This window comes from Drosophila gunungcola, unplaced genomic scaffold (assembly GCF_025200985.1).
Source record: "Drosophila gunungcola strain Sukarami unplaced genomic scaffold, Dgunungcola_SK_2 000099F, whole genome shotgun sequence".
NCBI lineage: Eukaryota > Metazoa > Arthropoda > Insecta > Diptera > Drosophilidae > Drosophila > Drosophila gunungcola.
The window spans coordinates 13,716-38,151 of record NW_026453261.1 but is presented as its reverse complement, the minus strand read 5'-3'; the positions used below and the strand labels follow the sequence as shown (position 1 = coordinate 38,151).

The 24,436-nt window shown below is 38.0% G+C and overlaps 4 long non-coding RNA genes across 12 annotated transcripts; all 4 read left to right on the top strand.

Moving 5' to 3' along the window:
* The first annotated feature begins 12,066 nt into the window (after window positions 1-12,066).
* On the top strand, window positions 12,067-12,673 carry LOC128265192 (uncharacterized). Its single transcript, XR_008268826.1, has 2 exons — window positions 12,067-12,105; window positions 12,538-12,673. It is a non-coding gene; the product is annotated as an uncharacterized LOC128265192 (long non-coding RNA).
* A 166-nt stretch (window positions 12,674-12,839) lies between these two features.
* Window positions 12,840-22,649, top strand: LOC128265188 (uncharacterized). 7 transcript variants are annotated; one of them, XR_008268818.1, is made up of 8 exons: window positions 12,840-13,089; window positions 13,190-13,246; window positions 13,845-14,199; window positions 14,271-14,630; window positions 14,706-14,770; window positions 14,840-15,134; window positions 15,214-15,318; window positions 22,625-22,649. It is a non-coding gene; the product is annotated as an uncharacterized LOC128265188 (long non-coding RNA). The 7 variants fall into 7 exon arrangements; XR_008268817.1 differs by having other exon boundaries at window positions 15,214-15,325; XR_008268816.1 differs by lacking the exon at window positions 22,625-22,649 and adding an exon at window positions 15,394-15,483.
* LOC128265190 (uncharacterized) lies at window positions 15,917-17,038 on the top strand. 2 transcript variants are annotated; one of them, XR_008268823.1, is made up of 3 exons: window positions 15,917-16,622; window positions 16,700-16,762; window positions 16,830-16,898. It is a non-coding gene; the product is annotated as an uncharacterized LOC128265190 (long non-coding RNA). The 2 variants fall into 2 exon arrangements; XR_008268822.1 differs by having other exon boundaries at window positions 16,700-17,038.
* On the top strand, window positions 17,616-18,486 carry LOC128265191 (uncharacterized). 2 transcript variants are annotated; one of them, XR_008268825.1, is made up of 3 exons: window positions 17,616-17,948; window positions 18,123-18,174; window positions 18,244-18,423. It is a non-coding gene; the product is annotated as an uncharacterized LOC128265191 (long non-coding RNA). The 2 variants fall into 2 exon arrangements; XR_008268824.1 differs by lacking the exon at window positions 17,616-17,948 and adding an exon at window positions 18,434-18,486 and having other exon boundaries at window positions 18,058-18,174; window positions 18,244-18,368.
* Window positions 22,650-24,436: the final 1,787 nt, after the last annotated feature.

Below are 24,436 nucleotides of genomic sequence, written 5' to 3'. Positions count from 1 at the left end.
CTTATAAACTACCTGCAATAGAAAAAAGACCTTCATCCAGATAGCTTTTTAACTGAAAGACTAGTTTGCGTAGAAACGGACGCAAAGACGGACTGACGAAAAGACCTACTTGCCTAGGAATATATATATATATATTATAGGGTCAACAATATTTGCTTCACTGCGTAGAAAACTTTTGACTGCATCTATAAAGCCCTCAGCAAGGGTATTAAAGATAGTGCCCGCAAAAGAGCATACGAAAAAAAACCGATTGCCATTCATCGACAATAAAGATTGTAAAATTTGATTCCCTTTTTGAAAGGTGTGGGGAAAAAGTCGCACCTCCTGCCTGGAACACGACTTTCTACTTTCTGCACCGGTTTTGTTGCCCCATTCACCACTGGAATACTCAACCAACCATTCGGTCCGGCGGTTTTTTCAGATACAGACATGTTGTCCCAGGACTCCCGTTAAATGAAAATGCCGATGCCGCCAAGTCAGCAACATACGGCGGCAACTTGATCTGGCCAAAATCCGTTTGATTTCGCTTACACAGAAGGCCACAAAACGAACGATTGAAGTCCTAAACAAAACGTGGCTGAAAAATGTATCAAAAGAAAAACCAAGGAAAGAAAAACAATTGGCATTCAATTGACGGCAATCATCGACAGGCCGTGATTCCTATTCGGAACTGCATTTACAACAGTTGTGTTTCGACCAGGAGACCACTAGTCAGGCAGCAAGGATCGGCGAAATAAAATCCTATTAGGAGTTCACTCGTTCGGCTCGGCGCGGCTGGCACTTTTTATCAGTTTGACTAATCAGTGGGAAACTCTTGTTCCGAAATGGTCAGCTTGGCGTTGGGGTGTATACTTTAAGGTCACCACCAGAGTTGGAAACAATTTCCCAACCAGACTTAAATTAATATTAATTTGTTGATACTTCAAGGGAAAAATAAAGTTGAAAAACAGCCAACAGCAAGTACGGAATACATTGAGACACCTCGAGGTTCGCAGACCCTTTAACGGAATTTCGTAAATGTAAATTTTAATTTGGTTCCGTTCTTCTGGTTTTTTGCCTTGTAATGCTTCTGCAGGAAGAATGAAAACAAAGCGCAAAAGAGGCGCTTGAGAATCGCAGGCCGAACTGAAGTCAACCAAGCCAAAAGGCAAAGTTTCATTTCCGTTTCGTACAATTAAACTTATTTAAGTTACCCTTACTTCCAGCCTGTCCGCCTTCGGCTACCAGCACATGGTGCTGGCCATACAACTTGTTGTATAGCAGACTTCCTGCTGCATTGTGGCAAATGGAAGTGTAAGCGTTATACGCAGTTAGGGCTTCGCCCGTCCAATAGTAAGTATATCTTATTATCAGTAGTTGCCACGCAGTGCTGAAAAACATTGCCGATGGAGCCTACAAGACATACCAGCGTTGCCGCTAACAGCAACCGATAACTTTGGCCATAATTCATCAGTTCTGCGCGCTGTAAAGTCCTTTCAACTGCTGCTCAGTTGCCAAATATGGTTTTTGTGCTTGCCTCTGCAACTATAAATTTTCGGGTGGGCCTGGTCTTTATAAGTTTATATTTCTGTCTTTCCTGTGTCTAAATATGATACATGCCCATGCCACAAGTTTGTAGTTGCTAGTACAATGAGCAACCGCCCACTGCACTTTTAAGCACATCCCCCTTCCCTTCAAGGCTGTCAGCCGCCTGCGCCCATTACACCACCCACACTGATATTTCCCTGTTCTAGTTGACTGCCGCTGTTCAGCTTGTTTCAATTTTTCTAGCAAAGTTGATGCCGGGAAACAGATTGTTTGCTACAAACACAGGGCCAACAACAAGGGTATTGGGAAAAAGTGCTGACTCTGCAAATTTTTCTTAGCAGTTTCGACTTCTTGCCATCCCACTCCAGTGCATCCACCGGGCTGGGCTCCATGATCTGACGGCGCCACTCGCCTGGTAGCCATGCACTCTTATCTGCTGATGGTGTAAATTTCTTAGAGTTTCCAACTTGCCCTTTGTTGTTGCTGCTGCCGCTGGTGTCCCGATGTTCGTGCTGTTTTGCTTCTGCAAAGTTCAGTTTTCCTTGCGACGTTGTTGGCGTCTTCTGTAAAGTGGATAGTGGCTGGCTGTTGTTCGGCCGTTTGTTGCTACTGTTTTACATTGCAGCAGTACTTTCGAGCATTATCCTGGCCAAGTAGTCAGTGCAGACCCGCCTGTCTGGGCTTTCTTCCTGTTTTCGTGCCTTTCTGGCTGCCGGCTTGGGCGAGCTGGGCTGACATAAATAATATTGAGCTAAATTAGTTAATAAATCATTGGAAAATGCTTCGAAGGCGTTGACTTTGGTAAGTCTTGGCCAGCGGCAGGAATTTCCGTTCACCCCACTTGGCTGTTGACCGGCGAGTTGAGCTCAGCTGAGGTAAAGGATCATATGCAGTTGCCACTTGGTTGGCACGATGCAGTGCATTTGTCACCGCTGATTTTTTATTCCTGGCTGACAAGGTCAGGTAATTATCAGCTCGATTAAACATTTAATATTGCTCCGCTCGGTTTAACTTAAACATAAACCTACTGGTGCTCAGGAAGTGGATTGCAAGTGGGCCCTGTAAAAAAGACACTACTGGGCCAGAAGCCAGCCTCAGCAGCATTGGTGCGGTCGCAGCTATCTCTTCTCACCGTTTTTCAAAAAACACTTTGTAAATGAGCCCTGCTATCGCCCGCTGCGTGTGTATTTGCCAGTTCACATTGCGAATTTTTTGTTTAAACACGCACATGAAGATCAATCAGACCCAGTCTTCACCAGCAGCCAGCAAAAGCCTTTAGCCATCCACCACCCATTAAATATACACATGCACACGGCTGTTCGCGTACATTGGCACGCTTTTGAGTTGTTGTTGGTGCCGCTGTTGTTATTGTATTTACATTTTTTCGAATATATTTGCAAAAAACATTCCGCATTCAAACGGGTTGAAACGCACAAATACAAACATTTATTTACTTTCCTTTCGCAGTATTTAATTGCAGCGCAACTTAAATTTATTGGCTTTGAATTTATCACTCGTGTCTGTATATGAGAAAAGTAGATGCCTCTAAGAGTTGGTGCTTTGACTCCTATTCGTCTGGATTAAAACAAGTTTTTAACTTTGACTCAATAGATATATAACAAAAACGAGTTCTAATTTTATACTGTAAGTTTTTACAAGAATTCCTTTATCTTAAATTAAAAAAAATATTTTATAGCCTGATTCCATTGCCGCATTAGAGGACTTTTAAATGTGCCTGATTCCGTTGGAGAATTAGCATTTAGCTAATGCTACTCCGACATTTGAGTGGCATGAACAGCTGATCTGGATTTGTTCACTTTTGAATTTTGGCAAATCCAATAGAAATTAATAAATAAATAATGTGAGTGAGTTTACTCAACTCTTTAATGCTCAACAGGACATCCACAAATTATCGTTAAACATCGGTATTTTTCGGTATTTTTCTAATAACGTTCGGGGCGAATGATTTTTTATCGCATTTACTTATCGCATTTATTTTAAATGCGGCACTTAGCCTTATGGGATTCCCTGCGTTAATAAATGCGCATTGGGCTAAATGCGTTTTTATGCGCCATTGGAATCCGGCTATTAAATAGGATCCAGATTCCTAAAAGTCTTGTGTTGGATATTCTCTTTCTCAGTTAAGCTATTTTTAGCAATTTCCCGCTAAGTAAGCTAGTTTTTCAAAAAGTCGAAGAACCAACTTTTGTAACGACCTGCCCAACACAAAAAAATGTATTCCAGAATTCTAAAACAAGTCCTTAACATTTTTTTACACTGACAAATGACGAGGAAAAGCTTTGTATTTTTTTAAAAAAGTAAAAAAAAGTATTTTTATACCCTTGCAGAGAGTATTATAATTTCAGTCAGAAGTGTGCAACGCAGTGAAGGAGAGTGAAGGTTTCCAACCCCATAAAGATTATATATTATTGATCAGCATTACTAGAAGTATCGATCTAGCCATGTCCGTCTGTCCGTCCGTTTCTACGCAAACTAGTCTCTCAGTTTTAAAGCTATCTGCATGAAACTTTCCCAAAAGTTGTCTTTCTATTGCAGGTACGAGCCGGATCGGACGACTAAACCATATAGCTCCCATAGGAACAATCTAAAAATTAAATGAAAAAAAATTATACCTTTGCTGTTTTTATACCCTTGCAGAGGGTATTATAATTTCAGTCAGAAGTTTGCAACGCAGTGAAGGAAACATTTCCGACCCTATAAAGTATATATATTCTTGATCAGTATCACTAGGCGAGTCGATCTAGCCATGTCCGTCTGTCCGTCCGTCTGTCCGTCCGTTTCTACGCAAACTAGTCTCTCAGTTTTAAATCTGAATGAAATTTTTTTTCTTAGTTCTTCGACATATAGTAATGGTTAAATAGTTCAGAATTACGTTTTAAATTTCATCAAAATCGGACGACTATATCATATAGCTCCCATAGGAACAATCGGAAAAAAAAATACAAAAAAAAATTATAACTTTGCTGTTTTTTATTTTTTTTTTTAGTTCTTCGACATATAGTAACAGTTAAATAATTCAGAATTACGGTTTAAATTTCATCAAAATCGGACGACTATATCGTACAGCTCCCATAGGAACAATCGGTAAAAAAAATACAAAAAAAATTATAGCTTTGCTGTTTTTTAATTTTTTTTTAATTCTTCGACATATAGTAATGGTTAAGTATTTTAGAATTACGGTTTAAATTACAACAAAATCGGACGACTATATCATACAGCTCCCATAGAAATAGTAAAAATATATAAAATAACTATCTAATAATTGAGCAGCAAATCATAGCTTCAATGTTATTAGACATAAACGCAAGTAAATCATAATTTTAATGTTTTCAAAAACGTTTAGTTCTTACAATAGCTGCAAGGGTATATGAACTTCGGCTTGCGAAGTTTGCTTTCTTTCTTGTTTAATTTTTTTTTTAAATTTAACTTTTTTTATTTTGTAATTTTTTTTAGAAGTTCTTTTTGACTAATTAAAAATTTGCAAGGTCAGATTTACGCTTTTAATTTTATTAAAATCGGATAACGATATCATATAGCTGCCATAGAAACTGTCGAATAATTAATCTGCAAATCATCATATCTTCAATGTTTTTAAACATATACGCAAGTCAATCATAATTTTAATGTTTTCAAGAAAATTTAATTTTTGCACTAGCTGCAAAGGTATATGAACTTCGGCTTGCCGAAGTTTGCTTCCTTTCTTGTTGGAAATACTTTTGAACGGAGCATCAGATCCAAGCAAATTTTGTGTCATTCGACGCGTATTTTGAATAAAATTTTAACAGAGTTAAAAAAGTGTAATATTTTACCAACGCACGGTCAAGAGCTCTACTTAAAAAAATTTTTAGTATGCCATTGTTTATTTGGCGATACCTTTTGATTGGTGTATTACTCGTTCGATCGGGCCATCACAGCAGATTTTCAGTTCAACGGCTATATAGTAGTCACCTATGCACACGCTCTTGGCGCGCATCGTCACTACATGTACTGTCGTTTATAGTGATGTCTCAAAATGTTTCGGCAAGTTCAACATCTAACGCTTAAGGTTTAGAAATATAGAAACCATGCGAAACATATTTTGTTGAAGACTCCAAAGGAATTTTTTTCCCATTTTTATAGTCAGCGGAGCAGACGGCTGGGTACAAAGAGACCGACATTAAAGATTGTAAGACAAGAGTCATGGAGGCCACAATTTCACAACGGAATTTTCTGACGACGATGGCATTGTCAGGCTCTTGGTCGTGAGTGGCTAGTCGTGAGCCGTGATTGATCAGCATTACTAGAAGTATCGATCTAGCCATGTCCGTCTGTCCGTCCGTTTCTACGCAAACTAGTCTGCAGGTACGAGCCGGATCGGACGACTAAACCATATAGCTCCCATAGGAACAATCAAAAAATAAATGAAAATAAATTATACCTTTGCTGTTTTTATACCCTTGCAGAGGGTATTATAATTTCAGTCAGAAGTTTGCACACAGTGAAGGAAACATTTCATACCCTATAAAGTATATATATTCTTGATCAGTATCACTAGGCGAGTCGATCTAGCCATGTCCGTCTGTCCGTCCGTCTGTCCGTCCGTCTGTCCGTCCGTCTGTCCGTCCGTTTCTACGCAAACTAGTCTCTCAGTTTTAAATCTGAATGAAATTTTTTTCTTAGTTCTTCGACATATAGTAATGGTTAAATAGTTCAGAATTACGCTTTAAATTTCATCAAAATCGGACGACTATATCATATAGCTCCCATAGGAACAATCGGAAAAAAAAATACAAAAAAAATTATAACTTTGCTGTTTTTTATTTTTTTTTTAGTTCTTCGACATATAGTAACGGTTAAATAATTCAGAATTACGGTTTAAATTTCATCAAAATCGGACGACTATATCATATAGCTCCCATAGGAACAATCGGTAAAAAAAATACAAAAAAAATTATAGCTTTGCTGTTTTTTAATTTTTTTTTTAGTTCTTCGACATATAGTAATGGTTAAATATTTTAGAATTACGGTATAAATTACAACAAAATCGGACGACTATATCATACAGCTCCCATAGAAATAGTAAAAATATATAAAATAACTATCTAATAATTGAGCAGCAAATCATAGCTTCAATGTTTTTAGACATAAACGCAGGTAAATCATAATTTTAATGTTTTCAAAAACGTTTAGTTCTTACAATAGCTGCAAGGGTATATGAACTTCGGCTTGCGAAGTTTGCTTTTTTTCTTGTTTAATTTTTTTTTTAAATTTAACTTTTTTTATTTTGTAATTTATTTAGAAATTCTTTTTGACTAATTAAAAATTTGACAGGTCAGATTTACGCTTTTAATTTTTTTAAAATCGGATAACGATATCATATAGCTGCCATAGAAACTGTCGAATAATTAATCTGCAAATCATCATATCTTCAATGTTTTTAAACATATACGCAAGTCAATCATAATTTTAATGTTTTCAAGAAAATTTAATTTTTGCACTAGCTGCAAAGGTATATGAACTTCGGCTTGCCGAAGTTTGCTTCCTTTCTTGTTGGAAATACTTTTGAACGGAGCATCAGATTCAAGCAAATTTGGTGTCATTCGACGCGTATTTTGAATAAAATTTTAACAGAGTTAAAAAAGTTTAATATTTTACCAACGCACGGTCAAGAGCTCTACTTAAAAAATTTTTAGTATGCCATTGTTTATTTGGCGATACCTTTTGATTGGTGTATTACTCGTTCGATCGGGCCATCACAGCAGATTTTCAGTTCAACGGCTATATAGTAGTCACCTATGCACACGCTCTTGGCGCGCATTGTCACTAAATGTACTGTCGTTTATAGTGATGTCTCAAAATGTTTCGGCAAGTACAACATCTAACGCTTAAGGTTTAGAAATATAGAAACCATGCGAAACATATTTTGTTGAAGACTCCAAAGGAATTTTTTTCCCATTTTTTTAGTCAGCGGAGCAGACGGCTGGGTACAAAGAGACCGACGTTAAAGATTGTAAGACAAGAGTCATGGAGGCCACAATTTCACAACGGAATTCTCTGACGACGATGGCATTGTCAGGCTCTTGGTCGTGAGTGGCTAGTCGTGAGCCGTGAGCACTAGCAGCACCGTAAACTGGCAGAGAACTGCTAGGGCACACAAGAGCAGGGCAGGACCGACGTTAAAGATTGTAAGACAAGAGTCATGGAGGCCACAATTTCACAACGGAATTCTCTGACGACGATGGCATTGTCAGGCTCTTGGTCGTGAGTGGCTAGTCGTGAGCCGTGAGCACTAGCAGCACCGTAAACTGGCAGAGAACTGCTAGGGCACACAAGAGCAGGGCAAAATTATTTTGCAATAAATTTTGTGACATATTTCCATGAATGTGAAAAACGTTTAAAGGAAACTTGAAGGCAGACAGGTAACATCTGGGGTGTTTTTGGTGGTTCGGCGTTGTCTGTCTGTGCCTCGTACGCGTACATACAGACACATATTAAATGCACATCAAGGCGACACAATGGCAACTTAAATTGTCTAAGAAAATGTCACCAAAAACGGATTTTTGACGTTTGCCCGCAAAGCAAGAGAAAACAAAGAGCGTGGGAATGCCCGAACTAACATCAAGACCTAAGACCCAGCGAGGCGATTTCGCAATCTGCGACTGTGACTTTATGACAGTTTGATTTATACATTATTGAAAAAGTTTTTTCGCAGGCGCAAAAATCAGTCGCCAGCACCGACAGCCACGTAGCGATTGCGAACCATTACTGACAGTGACACCTCAGTTCAGCCCGCCTAAGACTACTCCCAAAACATGGAGTGTAGGTCAAGTCACGTTACGCACAGTAAGCCCATAACTAATTTTTTACGTTGAAAATGTAGTATATAAGCAAAAATCGGAGCGGCTCCGACAGTCGGCAATGAAGTCAAATTAATTTTGTATGTGCTCTGGCTGGTATCAAAGCAAATCCGGCGTCCCCCACCCTGTTAAGTGTAAGACCTAGAACATCATCTATGCGTAAGCATGGCGACGAAGTTTTCTTCAATAGCCCTGCCGATGTCTAGGTTTGTGAATATTCGGTTGCCCATCCTCCGTCGCTGCCAGTTACAGTTTGGCTTAAAAATTAATTAAAAAAGTTTTCAATCAGCCTTCGATGTGTCAGTCCCGTGAAAAAGTGCAATAAAGATTTATTTTTTATGCGATGTCGCCTAACGCGGCAAACTCCCATAAAGTAACGCTTTAAAATCAATCAAAAGCTCTATGTGAAGAATGTCCCTGTTCATCTTAGAGGAGCTGCTCCTCTGATCCTGCCTTCATTCACCACTCAGCTTTCACAAACAGTTCTCAAAAACAAAGAAATCAGCGTATGGGACCACACACTCTTGGACTGACATTCTAGCTGGGGGCCGCCCACCTCCTGAGCAGTTTTCTATGGCTTTTGGTAAAAATACAGATATAACACCGGGGCATGTGCCCTGTGTGTCAGCACCGTCGTACATTGATAAAAGTTTTAATTTATGTCAAAAGCTTTCAGCAAGAATTTTAATATGCGCACAATTTTTGCAAAGTTGTTCCTCCCGCTTACTTTGTGCTGGGCTGGGTCGTGTTTGAAGATTCACATCCCCCTTCCCGATTTTATTTTTAAACTTATCGAATTCTTGCAAAATGCAACCACGAAAATATTCTGAGCAAAATGCTAGGGTATACGCTGATGCTGAATATTAAACGATTTTTGAAACAATATAACCAAAGCCTGTCCCTTGGAAATTGAAAGTTAGCACCAGAGATTATTCCCGGAAAAGCACCTTTCTGAACGTTTTTTTGACGACCTTAATTTTTTGTTTAGATTGTACTGCCCCAGCTTTCTTTTTTGCTAGTCAATGTTAATTTGTAGAAAAACCATTCCCATCAGCCATGATCGGGTTATCCTGCAATAATTCTTAAGGGATAATAAATTTTGAAATCGCTATTAACCCTTTTTTTCATTTTGTATAAAAACTAATTGATAAAAAAAACCAAATTGTAATATTTTCCCTTGGAAAATGAAATATTAGCACCAGAATTTATTCCCGGAAAACCAACTTTCTGAACGTTTTTTTGACGCCCCTAATTTTTTGTATGGATTGTACTGCTCCAGCTTTCTTTCTTGTTAGTCAATGTTAAATTGTAGAAAATCAATTCCCATCAGCCATTATCTGGTTATACTGCAAATAATTCTTAAAGGATAATACATTTTGAAATCGCTTTTTTTTTTTAATTTATAGAAAAATTAATTTATGTATTAAAAAAAAACCAAATTGTAATATTTGTTTTAATTACACAGGAACACAATTTTTACGAACGAATTATACTTTCCGTCTGTCCGTCCGCTTCTACTCAAACTAGTCTCTCAGTTTTAAAGCTATCTGCATGAAACTTTTCCAAAAGTTGTCTTTCTATTGCAAGTAGTACATAAGTCGGAACGAACCGGATCGGACGACTATAGCATATAGCTCCCATAGCTCGGAAAAATAAAAGAAAAAAATTAAAACTGTGTTTTATTTTTTTTTGTAGTTCTTCGACATATAATAATTGTTTTTTATTTGAGAATTACGGTTTATATTTCATCAAAATCGGGCGACTGTAATTTAAAGCTTCATGGAAACAATAAAAATATAAGGAAAAAATTTATTTTTTATATATGTAACTTTTCTCTTTTGTAATTATTTCAAAAATTCTTTTTGACTTATTAATAATTTGACAGTTTAGAATTCAGCTTTTAATTCTATTAAAATCGGAAAGCGATATCGTATAGCTGTTATAAGAACTGTCGAATAATTGAGCTCCAAGCTATGATGCTTCAATGCTTATAAATCATATTATTAATGTTTTCAAAAATATTTAATTTGAAAAATCTGCAAGGGTGTATGAACTTTGTCTTGCCGAAGCTTGCTTCTTTTCTTGTTCATTAAACGTAAAAATTCATTAAATAGATTTACCGGCGGAATGTTGAGGTTAATAACTTGTTAGATTCGTGAACGTTCCATCTTCAAGATAAAGTGATTAAATTATTTTCGGTTTTCAGGCGAGCATTTCCTAAGAATTATTTTGTGTTGATCAATTTGTTCAAACTTGGTTGAGCTCTAGCATCTATATTAAGAAACCTATCCTTATAACATGAATGGAAAAGTTGAAGAATGATCTATTTTTAGTAGCACTGGAGATAAAAATAAAATTGGCATAAAACTGGTGAATAACGTGATTTACACTTAACAGGAAAGGAGGCAAAATTCGGTAAGCCGAAGTTCATATACCCTTGCAGCTATTGCAAAAGTTAAATAATTTTGAAGATATTAAAATTATGATTTACTTGCCTATATGTTTAAAAGCATTTGAAGCTATGATGATTTACAGCTGAATAATATGAGTTCCTATGATATCGTTTTACGATTTTAATAAAATTAAAAGCGTAATTCTGAACTGTCAAATAATTAAATAATCAAAAAGAATTTCTAAAAAAAATTACAAAATAAAAAGGTAAAATTTTTTAAAATTTTTTTTAATATTTTTATTGTTCCCATGAGAGTTTTACAGTCGTCCGATTTTGATGAAATTTAAACCGTAATTCTGAAATATTTATTATTACTATATGTCGAAGAAATAAAAAAAAAAATTAACAAGAAAGGAAGCAAACTTCGGCAAGCCGAAGTTCATATACCCTTGCAGCTATTGCAAGAATTAAATATTTTTGAAAACATTAAAATTATGATTTACTTGCGTATATGCTTAAAAACATTGAAGCTATGATGACTTGCAGCTCAATTATTAGATAGTTATTTATATATTTTTATTATTTCTATGGGAGCTGTATGATATAGTCGTCCGATTTTGTTGAAATTTAAAGCGTAATTCTAAAATATTTAATCATTACTATATGTCGAAGAACTAAAAAAAAAATTTATAAAAAACAGCAAAGTTATAATTTTTTTTGTATTTTTTTCCGATTGTTCCTATGGCAGCTTTATGATATAGTCGCCCGATTTTGATGAAATTTAAACCGTAATTCTGAATTATTTAACCATTACTATATGTCGAAGAACTAAAAAAAAATTGAAAAACAGCAAAGTTATAATTTTTTTTGTATTTTTTTTTCGATTGTTCCTATGGCAGCTATATGATATAGGCGTCCGATTTTGATGAAATTTAAACCGTAATTCGGAAATATTTAACTATTACTATTACTTCTGACTGAAGGGTGTAAAAACAGCACAGTTATAATTTTTATCAATCAAAGTTATAATTTTTTTTTTATTTATTTTTTCGATTTTTTCAATGGGAGCTATAGCTATAGTCGGCTCATTCCGACTTATATACTACCTGCAATAGAAAGACAACTTTTGGGAAAGTTTCATGCAGATGGCCTTAAAACTTTTTCAAGTTTACTCAACGACACTCAGGAGAAGACTGTTGATCAGAATTCCCTGGTCGTTATATTTATTGCCCTCTGATTACATGTATTGTAATATTTAGGTACATTAAATGGCGGGAAATAGTATGTACATTTTTTTCAAGTTTACTCAACGACACTCAGGAGAAGACTGTTGATCAGAATTCCCTGGTCGTTATATTTATTGCCCTCTGATTACATGTATTGTAATATTTAGGTACATTAAATGGCGGGAAATAGTATGTACATTGCATTTTTATGTGTTAGTGTATTATGTCTATTTTTTTTTTTAGCTATATTTAAGCTTAAAGCTAGGTTAGTATATTTTGGGTTACATTTGGGATTTTAGGTTGAGGGTCACACTGTTATTTAATGTAAACATTGGTGGTAATAATTTAGGCGTGCTTTCTTTTCCCGCAGTAACATTTCTCGCCATCTAGTTTATCGCCGCAAAACCTCCCTCGCCGCAGTCACTTCCCCCGCCGCAGTCGCGTCCCACGTCGCAGTCCTTCCCACGCCGCAGTCCTTCCCACGCCGCAGTCAGTGTGTTTTGCCAGTGGCCGAGAGAAGCTTGGGTCAGGTGAGTGTGCTTTTTTCAAGTTTACTCAACGACACTCAGGAGAAGACTGTTGATCAGAATTCCCTGGTCGTTATATTTATTGCCCTCTGATTACATGTATTGTAATATTTAGGTACATTAAATGGCGGGAAATAGTATGTACATTGCATTTTTATGTGTTAGTGTATTATGTCTATTTTTTTTTTTAGCTATATTTAAGCTTAAAGCTAGGTTAGTATATTTTGGGTTACATTTGGGATTTTAGGTTGAGGGTCACACTGTTATTTAATGTAAACATTGGTGGTAATAATTTAGGCGTGCTTTCTTTTCCCGCAGTAACATTTCTCGCCATCTAATTTATCGCCGCAAAACCTCCCTCGCCGCAGTCACTTCCCCCGCCGCAGTCGCGTCCCACGTCGCAGTCCTTCCCACGCCGCAGTCCTTCCCACGCCGCAGTCAGTGTGTTTTGCCAGTGGCCGAGAGAAGCTTGGGTCAGGTGAGTGTGCTTTTGTTTTGTTTTGTTTCTGTGTTTTTCTCAGAAGTCAAATTTGGCCGGATCCGCAGTGCGTTTGTGTCAGGTAAGTTGAGGTAGTCGCAGCGGATGTTTGTTGACGGATGTGTTTATGTTTTTGATTTAATTTGTTGCGCATTTACTTATATAATTTTTATTTCTTGCAGCTGTCCATCGCGAGTCATCTTCTTGCTTGTCAGGAGCCAGGATACCATTTGTGGCAGGTAAGTGGCTTTTAGTTTAAAATTGTAAATTGAATGTTGTTAACATTTTTATTTTTATTATTTTGCAGGCGCAGCGAAGTTTGTTTTTGATGGTTGCTGGATCGCATTTGTGTCAGTTACGTTTATGTTTTAGATTTGTTTATTGCGCATTTATTTTTAATTTTTATTTATTTATTTATTGAAGGTTCGTCCATCGCAGCCGTCTCGATCATAGTTTCGTCTCCATCCGCAATCACCGTCATCAGGATTCGCAGGAAGTGGTCCACCCAGCCAAGCTGCCTCTAGCTGGCTTTGGAGAAGGGTAATTGCTGGATTTAGTGGCACGTCTATCCGCAGATGTGTTCATATCAGCAGACTCAGATGTTCGGATGCCGGAATACCTTTTAAGTCAGGTAAGAAGCTTTTATTTTAAATTTGTTAATTGAGTAAGTGTTATATTTTTATTTGTGTTATTTTTTAGGCGCAGTGGAATTTTTCTGATGAATACTGGATTGCATTTATTGTCAGGTTTTTTATATTTTAATTTTGTATATTGCACGTTGTTTTAAATTTTTGTTTATTATTTATTTAATTTGTTTTTAATTTATGTTTCTTGCAGGTTTGTCTGCCGCAGTCGTCACAGCCGTATTTTCTTCTTTCTCCGCAGTCGCAATCGTCAGGAATCACAGGAATGGTCAACCAGCCAGGTTGTGCTTAGTTGGCTTTGGATAAGGATATTGATGGATTTAGTGGCGCGCTGTCTGGAATATGATGGACCAGTGAGGATGGACAAATCCCTCGCCGCAGTCGTCTAGGCTTGGACCAGAGGAATTCGTTGGCTGTGTCAGATAAGTTTATGATTTAATTATGTTTTTGCGCATTTAGTTTTAAAGAGTTTTTAATTTTTATTTCTCGCAGATTTGTCCATGGAAGCAGTCAAGGATTTTCGGTTGCCAAAAAGCCCTTTAAGGCTGGTAGGTAGCTTTTGGTCTAAATATGTTAATTGTGTATATGTTAATCATTTTAATTTTTTATTATATCACAGGCGCAGCGGAAGATTTTTTTGTTGTTACTGGATCATATTTGAGTCAGATAAGTTTATAGTATAATTTTTATTTAATGCGCATTTAGCTTTTGTAAATTTTTGTTTTTATTTTTATTTTTAGCAGATTCATCCACCGCAGCAGTCGGGGTTTGGAGGCCAAAAATCATTTTAAGCAGGTAAGTAGCTCTTTAGTTTAGATTTATTATTGCGCTTGTGTATTTTTTTAATTTTTTTCTTTATTTCTGTAGACGTATCCCTCGCCGCAGTCGTGCTTACCAGGACCCTGGCAAGCCCAAGCGTAGTTCTGGCTGTGTGTTTGTATGGAATTTACTCGTCGCAGTTTTTATGTGGTTGGGGTAGGTAAGTATTTATTGTTTTGACTTTGTTTATTGTGAGTGTGATTTTTAATTATGTTATTATTTTTAATTTTTACAGGCTTATCCCTCGCCGCAGTCGTGTGGAATTCCCTCGTCGCAGTCAAGGTGTGGTTGGGGTAGGAGGTGTGTTTTGTTTTGCATTTGTTTATTGTGAGTGTGTTTTTAATTATTTTGTTATTTTGTTTTTTACAGGTGTATCCCTCGCCGCAGTCGTGTGCACCCGAAGCCGGTCAGGACCCCAATTGGGTTCCAATAATGAGACTGTGTGGAGTTCCCTCGCCGCAGTCAAAGTGTGGTTTGGGTAGGAAGTGTGTTTTATTTTGGCTTTGTGTATTGTGAGTGTGTTTTTGATTATGTTGTTATTTTGTTTTTTGCAGGTATATCCCTCGCCGCAGTCATGTGAACCCGAAGCCGGTCAGGGGCCCAAATGGATTCCAATAATGAGGCTGTGTGGAATTCCCTCGCCGCAGTCAAGGTGTAGGTTGGGGTAGGAAGTGTGTTTTGCTTTGGCCTTGTTTATTGTGAGTGTGTTTTTTTAATTATGTTGCTATTTTGCTCTTTTACAGATGTGTCCCCCGCCGCAGTCGTGTGCACCCGGAGCCTGTAGGAGCCCAATTGGGTTCCAATGTGTCTGTGTGGAATTCCCTCGCCGCAGTCCAAGTGTGGTTTGGGTAGGAAGTGTGTTTTATTTTGGCTTTGTTTATTGTGAGTGTGTTTTGATTATGTTGTTGTTTTGTTTTTTACAGATGTATCCCTCGCCGCAGTCATGTGCACCCGAAGCCGGTCAGGAGTCCAAGCGTGGTTCAGACAAGTGAATTTGTTTTGTTTTTATTTATTATAAATGATGTGTTTTTAAATATGCCCTTTTTTTCGCAGGTTCATCCATACGTGCAGATTGAAGCCGTAGCCTCGCCCCTCTCCGCAGTTTCAACCATCGGGAATCGCAAGGATGTTCCACCAATTAGGCTGACCCTAGCTGGCAGTAAGGATGGGAGGATACCCCGCTGCCGTCGCCTTTCTTTGGACCAGAAAGGAGTCCATCGGCTGTATGAGCGCCTGTGTTACCGCGCAGAGCGTGTCCCTCGCTGCAGTCGTGTCCGGAGATCCTTGTAGGGGTTCGTTGCATCAGTTTTCACCATCATGGTCAGTCAGAGGCGCGACCCAATCAGGCAGCGCGAGGCCTTCCCTATGGCCAGGAAAGCTTTCAAGGCAGGAGCTTATGCTTGTGGAGATCAGGCTTTTCATCTATATGAGGTATTACAGGTGAGTGCTTTGTCTGATAATTATATTGGATCTGTCTTGGTCCTTAATGTCCTCTGCGTTTATTGGAGAGTCGACCCTAGCAGCAAGGACCCCAAGGGAGAGCTGTGGTTGACAATGACCCTTAACCGCATTTCGTGTGTCTTGCTTAATGTAGCCATTGCTTGCTTCATTTTGGGAGAGTCAATCGCAGTAAGGACCCCTTTTTGTGAGAGCTGCACATGGCAAGGACCCCTTATTGTGAGCAGGCACTTTGTGTTCTTTGCCTGGGCTTCGTATTTTGGAAAGTCGACCCACACAGCAAGGACCCCAAAGGAGAGCTGTGGTCGATAAGGACCCTTAATCGTTTACAGTGGCATGAATGCTATTTGTGTTTACTATAGCTAAGGTTGGGAGAGCTAATTGTGGTAAGGACCCCTTATTGGGAGAGCCGCAGTTTGCAAGGACCCCCCATTGTGAGCGTTGAAGAATTTTTTAGTTTTAATTTTATTTGCTCCTTTGTTTTGCTGTGTGAGAGAGTCAATCTCCTCAGTCACATCAGTAGAAACCTCTTTTGGCTCAGTTAGGAGAGTCAAATGCAGTAAGGACCCCTCAATTTGGGAGAGCTGTGCATGGCAAGGACCCTTTATTATGAGCATCATTTTGATTTTTGATTTAGTTCACGCATCTATGCGTCTGTGTGGAGTTCACTCGCCGCTTTCGGAATGTGGTTGGGGTAGGTAATTGTATTTTATTTTGGCTTTGTTTATTGTGGGTGTGTTTCTAATTATGTTGTTGTTTTTATTTTTGCAGGTGTGTCCATCGCCGCAGTCATGTACCCGAAGCCGGGTAGGAGTCCAAGCATGGTTTAAATGGGTGAATTTGTTGTTGGTTTTAATTGTTATAAATGTGTTTATATTTATGCTCTTCTTTCCCCTCGCAGTCATGTCCAGCCGGTCGCTTTTGTGTGTGCAGGATCCCTTTGCGAATTTTACACGAGCAGTACATGGCTTTTTTTTTTTTTTTTTTTTTTTACTCAACGACACTCAGGAGAAGACTGTTGATCAGAATTCCCTGGTCGTTATATTTATTGCCCTCTGATTACATGTATTGTAATATTTAGGTACATTAAATGGCGGGAAATAGTATGTACATTGCATTTTTATGTGTTAGTGTATTATGTCTATTTTTTTTTTTTTTTTAGCTATGTTTAAGCTTAAAGCTAGATTATGTGTTAGTATATTTTGGGTTACATTGGGATTTTAGGTTGAGGGTCACACTGTTATTTAATATAAACATTGGTGGTAACAATTTTAAGCGTGTTTTCTTATCCCGCACTAACATTTCCCGCTGTCTAATTTCTCGCCGCAGTATCCTCCCCCGCCGCAGTCGCCTCCCCCGCCGCAGTCGCATCCCCCGCCGCAGTCCTTCCCCCGCCGCAGTCAGGAGCCTCTTGTTTTGATCGCCGCAAACATTCCAGTGTGTTTTGCCAGTGGCCGAGAGAAGCTTGGGTCAGGTGAGTGTGATTTTGTTTTGTTTTGTTTCTGTGTTTCTCTCAGCAGTCAAATTTGGTTTTTTCAAGTTTACTCAACGACACTCAGGAGAAGACTGTTGATCAGAATTCCCTGGTCGTTATATTTATTGCCCTCTGATTACATGTATTGTAATATTTAGGTACATTAAATGGCGGGAAATAGTATATACATTGCATTTTTATGTGTTAGTGTATTATGTCTATTTTTGGTTTTTAGCTATTTTGTAAGTTTTAAAGCTAGATTATGTGTTAGTATATTTTGGGTTACATTTGGGATTTTTTAGTTTAGGGTCACACTGTAATTTATTGTAAACATTGGTGGTAGTAATTTTAAGCGTGTTTTCTTTTCCCGCAGTAATATTTCTCGCCGACTGATTTCTCGCCGCCGTGTCCTCCCCCGCCGCGGTCTCCTCCCCCGCCGCCGTCGGTTCCCCCGCCGCAGTCCTTCCCCCGCCGCCGTCATTTAGTAAGAGCCGCCGTCGCAATCGCTCCAGGATGATTTGATAGCAAGCAAAACAATTGTGGCAGGTGAGTTTTTTGTTTTGTTTGCATCTCTTTCAGCACTCTTCAGTAGACTTTTGGCCGGATCCGCAATGCGTTTGTGGTAGGTAAGTTTTTGTAGTCGCAGCGGTTGAGTGTTGGCAGGTGTGTTTATATTTGGATTTTGTTTATTGCGTATTATTTTGGTTTGTTTATACGCAGGCCCTGCGGGAGTTTGGTTAGTTTTGGATGCCAACAATACCCTTCAATTCAGGTAAGTAGTTTTTAATTTATATTTGTTGATTGAGTCTGTGTTAATATTTTTTATTTTATTGTTTCGCAGGCGCAGTGGGAATTTTTTTGCTGGTGATTCGCAGTTGTGTCAGTTAAGTTTAATGGTTAAATAATTTGTTTTTTATTGCGCATTTGGTTTTAGTGTTAGCAGTTTCTGGATCGCATTTGTGTCAGGTAAGATTATGTTTTAGTTTTGTTATTGTTTATTAGATTTTTTTTTTTTATTTTATTTCTCACAGATTAGTCCCTCGCAGCCGTCTCAATCGTAGCTTCATCTTTCTCCGCAGTCCGGTCGTCTGGAGTCCACAGGAAGAGATCCGTCCAGGCCAGGGTGCCCTTAGCTGACTTTGGGTAAGGATGTTGCTGGATTTAGTGGCACGTCTAACTGGACTGTGGAGGACCAGAAAGGATGGGTAAATCTCCCGCCACAGACGTCTTAGCTTGGACCAGAGAGGAATCTGTTGGCTGAGACAGCTGTGTGTCTGTGTGGGAAGTGTCCCTCGCTGCTGTCTTGTCTCAAGATCCTTATAGGATTCCTTCGCGTCAGTTGTCGGCGTCCTGAGGTATTCGAGTACATAGTAGCTACACGTACTGGATGGCTTTTTGTGTCAGATAAGTTTATATTTTTAAATTTGTTTATAACGCATTTGCTTTAAAGATTTTTTATTTATATTTCTCGCAGGTTCGTCCGTAGCAGCAGCCTCGGATTTACGGATACCAAAGGACCCTTTAAAACAGGTAAGTAGTTTTTATTTAAATTTGTTAATTTAGTGTGTGTTTATGATTTTTTATTTTTATTATTTCGCAGGCGCAGCGGAGATTTCTTTTGCTGGTACTGGATCGCTTTTGTGTCGGGTAAGTTTGTGATTTTAAATTTGTTTATTGCGCGTTTAGTTTTAAATAATGATTTATTTATATTTCTTGCAGGTTCATCCGTAGCAGCAGACACAATTTTAGGATACCGGAGGACTCTTTAATGCAGGTAAGTAATTTTTAAATTTAGTTTGTTAATTTAGTATGTGTTTATAATTTTTATTTTTATTGTTTCGCAGACGCAGCGGATCTCTTTTTATTCTTTGCTGGTTTTGGATCGCTTTTGTGTCAGATAATTTTATGTTTTTAAATTTGTTTATAGTGCATTTAGCTTTAAAAGATTTTGTGTTATATTTATCGCAGGTTCATCCGTAGCTGCAGACACGGATTTTTGGATAGCAGGTAAGTAGTTTTTTAATTTAAATTTTTTTACTTTAGTGTGTGTTTATAATTTTTATTTTTATTGTTCGCAGGCGCAGCGGAGATTTATTATGCTGGTATTGGATCGCTTTTGTGTCGGGTAAGTTGTGTTTTTTAAATTTGTTTAATGCGCGTTTTGTTTAAAATAATATTTTATTTATAATTCTTGCAGATTCGTCCGTAGCAGCAGACACAGATTTTAGGACACCGGAGGACTCTTAATGCAGGTAAGTAGTTTTTAAATTTAATTTGTTAATTTAGTATGCGTTTATAATTTTTATTTTTATTATTTCGCAGTCGCAGCGGAGATTTCTTTTGCTGGTACTGGATCGCTTTTGTTATTGCGCGTTTAGTTTTAAATAATATTTTATTTATATTTCTTGCAGGTTCGTCCGTAGCAGCAGACACAGATTTTTAGGATACCGAAGGACTCTTTAATGCAGGTTAGTAGTTTTTAAATTTAATTTGTTAATTTAGTATGTGTTTATAATTTTAATTTTTATTGTTTCGCAGGCGCAGCGGATCTCTTTTTATTCTTTGTTGGTACTGGATCGCTTTTGTGTCAGATAAGTTTATGTTTTTAAATTTGCTTATAGTGCATTTAGCTTTAAAAGATTTTGTATTTATATTTATCGCAGGTTCGTCCGTATCTGCAGACACGGATTTTGGATAGCAGGTAAGTAGTTTTTTAATTTAAATTTTTTTACTTTAGTGTGTGTTTATAATTTTTATTTTTATTGTTTCGCAGGCGCAGCGGAGATTTATTATGCTGGTATTGGATCGCTTTTGTGTCGGGTAAGTTTGTGTTTTTTTAAATTTGTTTAATGCGCGTTTTGTTTAAAATAATATTTTATTTATAATTCTTGCAGATTCGTCCGTAGCAGCAGACACAGATTTTAGGACACCGGAGGACTCTTTAATGCAGGTAAGTAGTTTTTAAATTTAATTTGTTAATTTAGTATGCGTTTATAATTTTTATTTTTATTATTTCGCAGGCGCAGCGGAGATTTCTTTTGCTGGTACTGGATCGCTTTTGTTTATTGCGCGTTTAGTTTTAAATAATATTTTATTTATATTTCTTGCAGGTTCGTCCGTAGCAGCAGACACAGATTTTTAGGATACCGAAGGACTCTTTAATGCAGGTTAGTAGTTTTTAAATTTAATTTGTTAATTTAGTATGTGTTTATAATTTTAATTTTTATTGTTTCGCAGGCGCAGCGGATCTCTTTTTATTCTTTGTTGGTACTGGATCGCTTTTGTGTCAGATAAGTTTATGTTTTTAAATTTGCTTATAGTGCATTTAGCTTTAAAAGATTTTGTATTTATATTTATCGCAGGTTCGTCCGTATCTGCAGACACGGATTTTTGGATAGCAGGTAAGTAGTTTTTTAATTTAAATTTGTTACTTTAGTGTGTGTTTATAATTTTTATTTTTATTGTTTCGCAGGCGCAGCGGAGATTTATTATGCTGTTATTGGATCGCTTTTGTGTCGGGTAAGTTTGTGTTTTTTAAATTTGTTTAATGCGCGTTTTGTTTAAAATAATATTTATTTATATTACTTGCAGGTTCGTCCTTAGCGGCAGACACAGATTTTAGGATACCGGAGGACTCTTTATTGCAGGTAAGTAGTTTTTTAAATTTAATTTGTTAATTTAGTATGCGTTTATAATTTTTATTTTTATTATTTCGCAGGCGCAGCGGAGATTTCTTTTGCTGGTAATTGGATCGCTTTTGTGTCGGGTAAATTTGTGTTTTTAAATTTGTTTAATGCGCGTTTAGTTTGAAATAATATTTTATTTATGTTTCTTGCAGGTTCGTCCGTAGCAGAAGACCCAGATTTTTCAGAAACCAGAGGACCCTTTAATGTAGGTAAGTAATATTTAATTTAAATTTGTTGATTAAGTGTTATAATATTTTATTTTATTATTTGCAGGCGCAGCAGAGATCCCCTTTTTTTCCTCTTTTGCTGGAGCTGGATCGTCTTTGTGTCAGATAAGTTTGTGTTTATTTAAATGATTTAAATTTGTTGATTGAGTATGTGTTATTTTTTTTAATTTTTATTATTTGCAGGTGCAGCGTACATTTTTTAGAGGATACTGGATCGCATTTGTGTTTGTATGAATATGTTTTAATTTTGTTTATTGCATGTTAAGCTTTAATATTTTTATTTATTTTTTTATTTTGATTTATCGCAGGTTCATCCATCGCCGCCGTCACAGTCGTAGCTTCGTCCCTCTCCACTGTCGCAGTCGTCAGGAAACTCAGGAAAAGATCGACCCAGCTAGGCCGACCTTTGCTGGAATTTAGAAAAGACAATGTTGGATTCAATGGCTCGTCTGACAGTAAGGAGTCCGTTGGCTGAGGCAGCCGAGCGTCTGTATGGATGGTATCCCTCGCCGCTGTCATGTAGCGCAGGATTTTCTCTATAGGCCAGGAAGCGTTCAGGGCAGTATCAGGTGCTTGTGGAGATCAGGTTCCACATTCGTATGAGTTTATTACAGGTGAGTGCATTGTCTGTTACTTCAATAGTCCTGTTTTGGTCCATGTGTCCTCTGCGTTTTTGGAGAGTCAGCCTTTGTAACAATATCCCCAATGGGGAGCTGTGGTTGATAAGGACCCCTAATCGCGCATCATGTGTCGTGTTTATTGTATTTCTCCAGTTTAGGAGAGTCAGTTGCAAGGGACCCCTTTTTTGGGAGAGCTGCACATGGCAAGGACCCTTTGCTGTGAGCAATTTTTTTTGTGTTTCTGTTTAAGTCTCGCATTTTGGAAAGTCGACCTTTACAGCAAGGACCCAGAGGGAGAGCTGTGGTTGATAAGGACCCTTAATTATTCCAGGTGTCTTGATTTTTATTTGTGTTCATAATAGCTCAGTTTGGGAGAGCGAACTGTGGTAAGGACCCCTTTTTTGGGAGAGTTGCAGTTTGCAAAACCTCCAGTGAGAGCGCCAAACAATTTCTTGGTCCAGTTTAGGAGAGTCAAGAGCAGTAAGGACCCCTTAATTTGGGAGAGCTGTTATGGCAAGGACCCTTTATTTCAGGCATTAATTTAATTTTGATTTAGTTTACGCGTCCGTGTTTCCTTATGGAATCTCCATCGCCGCAGTCGGAGGGTGGTTGGGGTTGGTAAGTGTGTTTGTTTTGATTTTATTTATTGTGAGTGTGTTTTAATTATGTTATTATTTTTATTTTAGCAGCCATCTCCCTCGCCGCAGTCGTGTGTTCCGGAAACCAGGCGGAAGTCCAATCTGGTTCAGACGGGTGAATTTGTATTTATTTTATTTATTTTAATTGTGTTTTTAATTATGCTTTTTATTTTCCCTCGTAGTCATATCCAGCCAGGCGCGTCAGTGTGGGCAGAGAACCATTGTGGAACCCGTGAGAGCAGCATCATGGCGCTGCTAGGCAGTTGGAGTCTTCCCGAAGAAAGCAGGACAGTTTTGGAGTCATCCATGGCAGGAGCAGGTGCTTGTGGGAAACAGGTGAGTTGATTATAGTCCCATTTCTGTATTTTATTTTGATCCCTCTCCCTTTATTATTATTATTTTTTTTTTTTTTAATTTGTTGAATAGTATAGGGTTTGTTGTCCTATGTGAGTTTGGAAATCAGGTATGATTATCCTTATGATGCCGTGGGGTTGTCCTTCCATTTTGTCCAGTAGTTCTTCTCGTGTTATTCTTCCCTCTCTAAAAAGTTTATTGTATTTGTTAATAAGCATTTCACACCATCTCTCTGGGGGTTTAGTTTTTAATGCCTTTTTTCTCTCGTTTTCTTTTTAATCTCCTTTTCGTTTTCTTCTAGTTCCTCTCTCTCGTCTGTTAGTCGCAGTAATGTAGGAAGACTTTTTCTAAATTTTTCCCTTAATTTATTCAGTATTTGTTTTTCCTCACTTTCCGTGTAACCGTATGTGCTATTGTAGGTGGGCTCTATTGGTGGTTCAGGGATATTTGCTCTTGCTGGAAGCAGGTATTTTTGGTATTGATCTAGGTATCTGGATCTGCTTGCCGCTAGCCTTTTGGGGATATACGGTTTAGGATGAGATCTCGTATAAGTGGATTTCTGTGGGTTGTTGTTGAGATCGCAAACCTTTGGCTAGAATGAGCAAAGACTTCTGAGAAAGATTTGATGTTGTGTATTTCTCTGATAGTGGATTGTTTTGTGTACCTAGATGCATTAATAGATTTCTTATTAGCTTATTCTCCACGGTTTGAATTTGTTTGGCGCTTGTTTCTGATATTAAGGACCCCCAAACAGCTATTGAGTAGTGCCAGATGGGCGATATTATTTGTTTAAAGAGAAGTGTTTTGGTGTTGTCAGGTAGTTTGCTTTTTTTGCCTAGTAGCCATTCTAGTTTTTATAGCTTGAGAAGATTTTTGCTCTTAATTGTGAGACGTGTGATTTAAGAGTAAGTTTTTTGTCCAAGATAACCCCCAAGTAGCGTTGCTTGTTTTGTTTCATTGTCCTTTGTCCGTTAACAAGTGGGGTAGTATACGGGTGTTCCTTTCCCCTTAAGGAAAATAGTATGTGTCCCGTTTTTTTTCGCGTTTATTGAGATATCCCACTGTTTAGCCCAACTACAGTATTTGCTGAGGTATTTGTTGCTCAGCTCAGTGGCTGTGTTTGCTGTTGAAGCCCTGCTGAGGATGACGGTGTCGTCTGCGTATGTGGCAAGTAGCATATTCTTAGGGAAGTAGTTTGGGAAGGACCTTTCATAGCTGGGGTTAGTTAGGATTGGAAACGGCATGTCAGATGTGAAAACTGAGAATAGTATAGGTGCTAGGTTTCCACCTTGGGGCACTCCAGCTGTTATTTTGCATGTTTTTGATGTAGTTCCGTTGCCTAGCTTTACACAGAATGTTCTGTTCTGTAGGTAGTTTTCTAGGACGTTGAACATGCAGATAGGGAGAAGTTTAGACAGCTTGACAAGGAGTCCATCATGCCAGACCCTGTCAAATGCCTCTGAAACATCGACAAAGGTTGCAGAGCACACCTCTTTCTCTTCAAAGGCC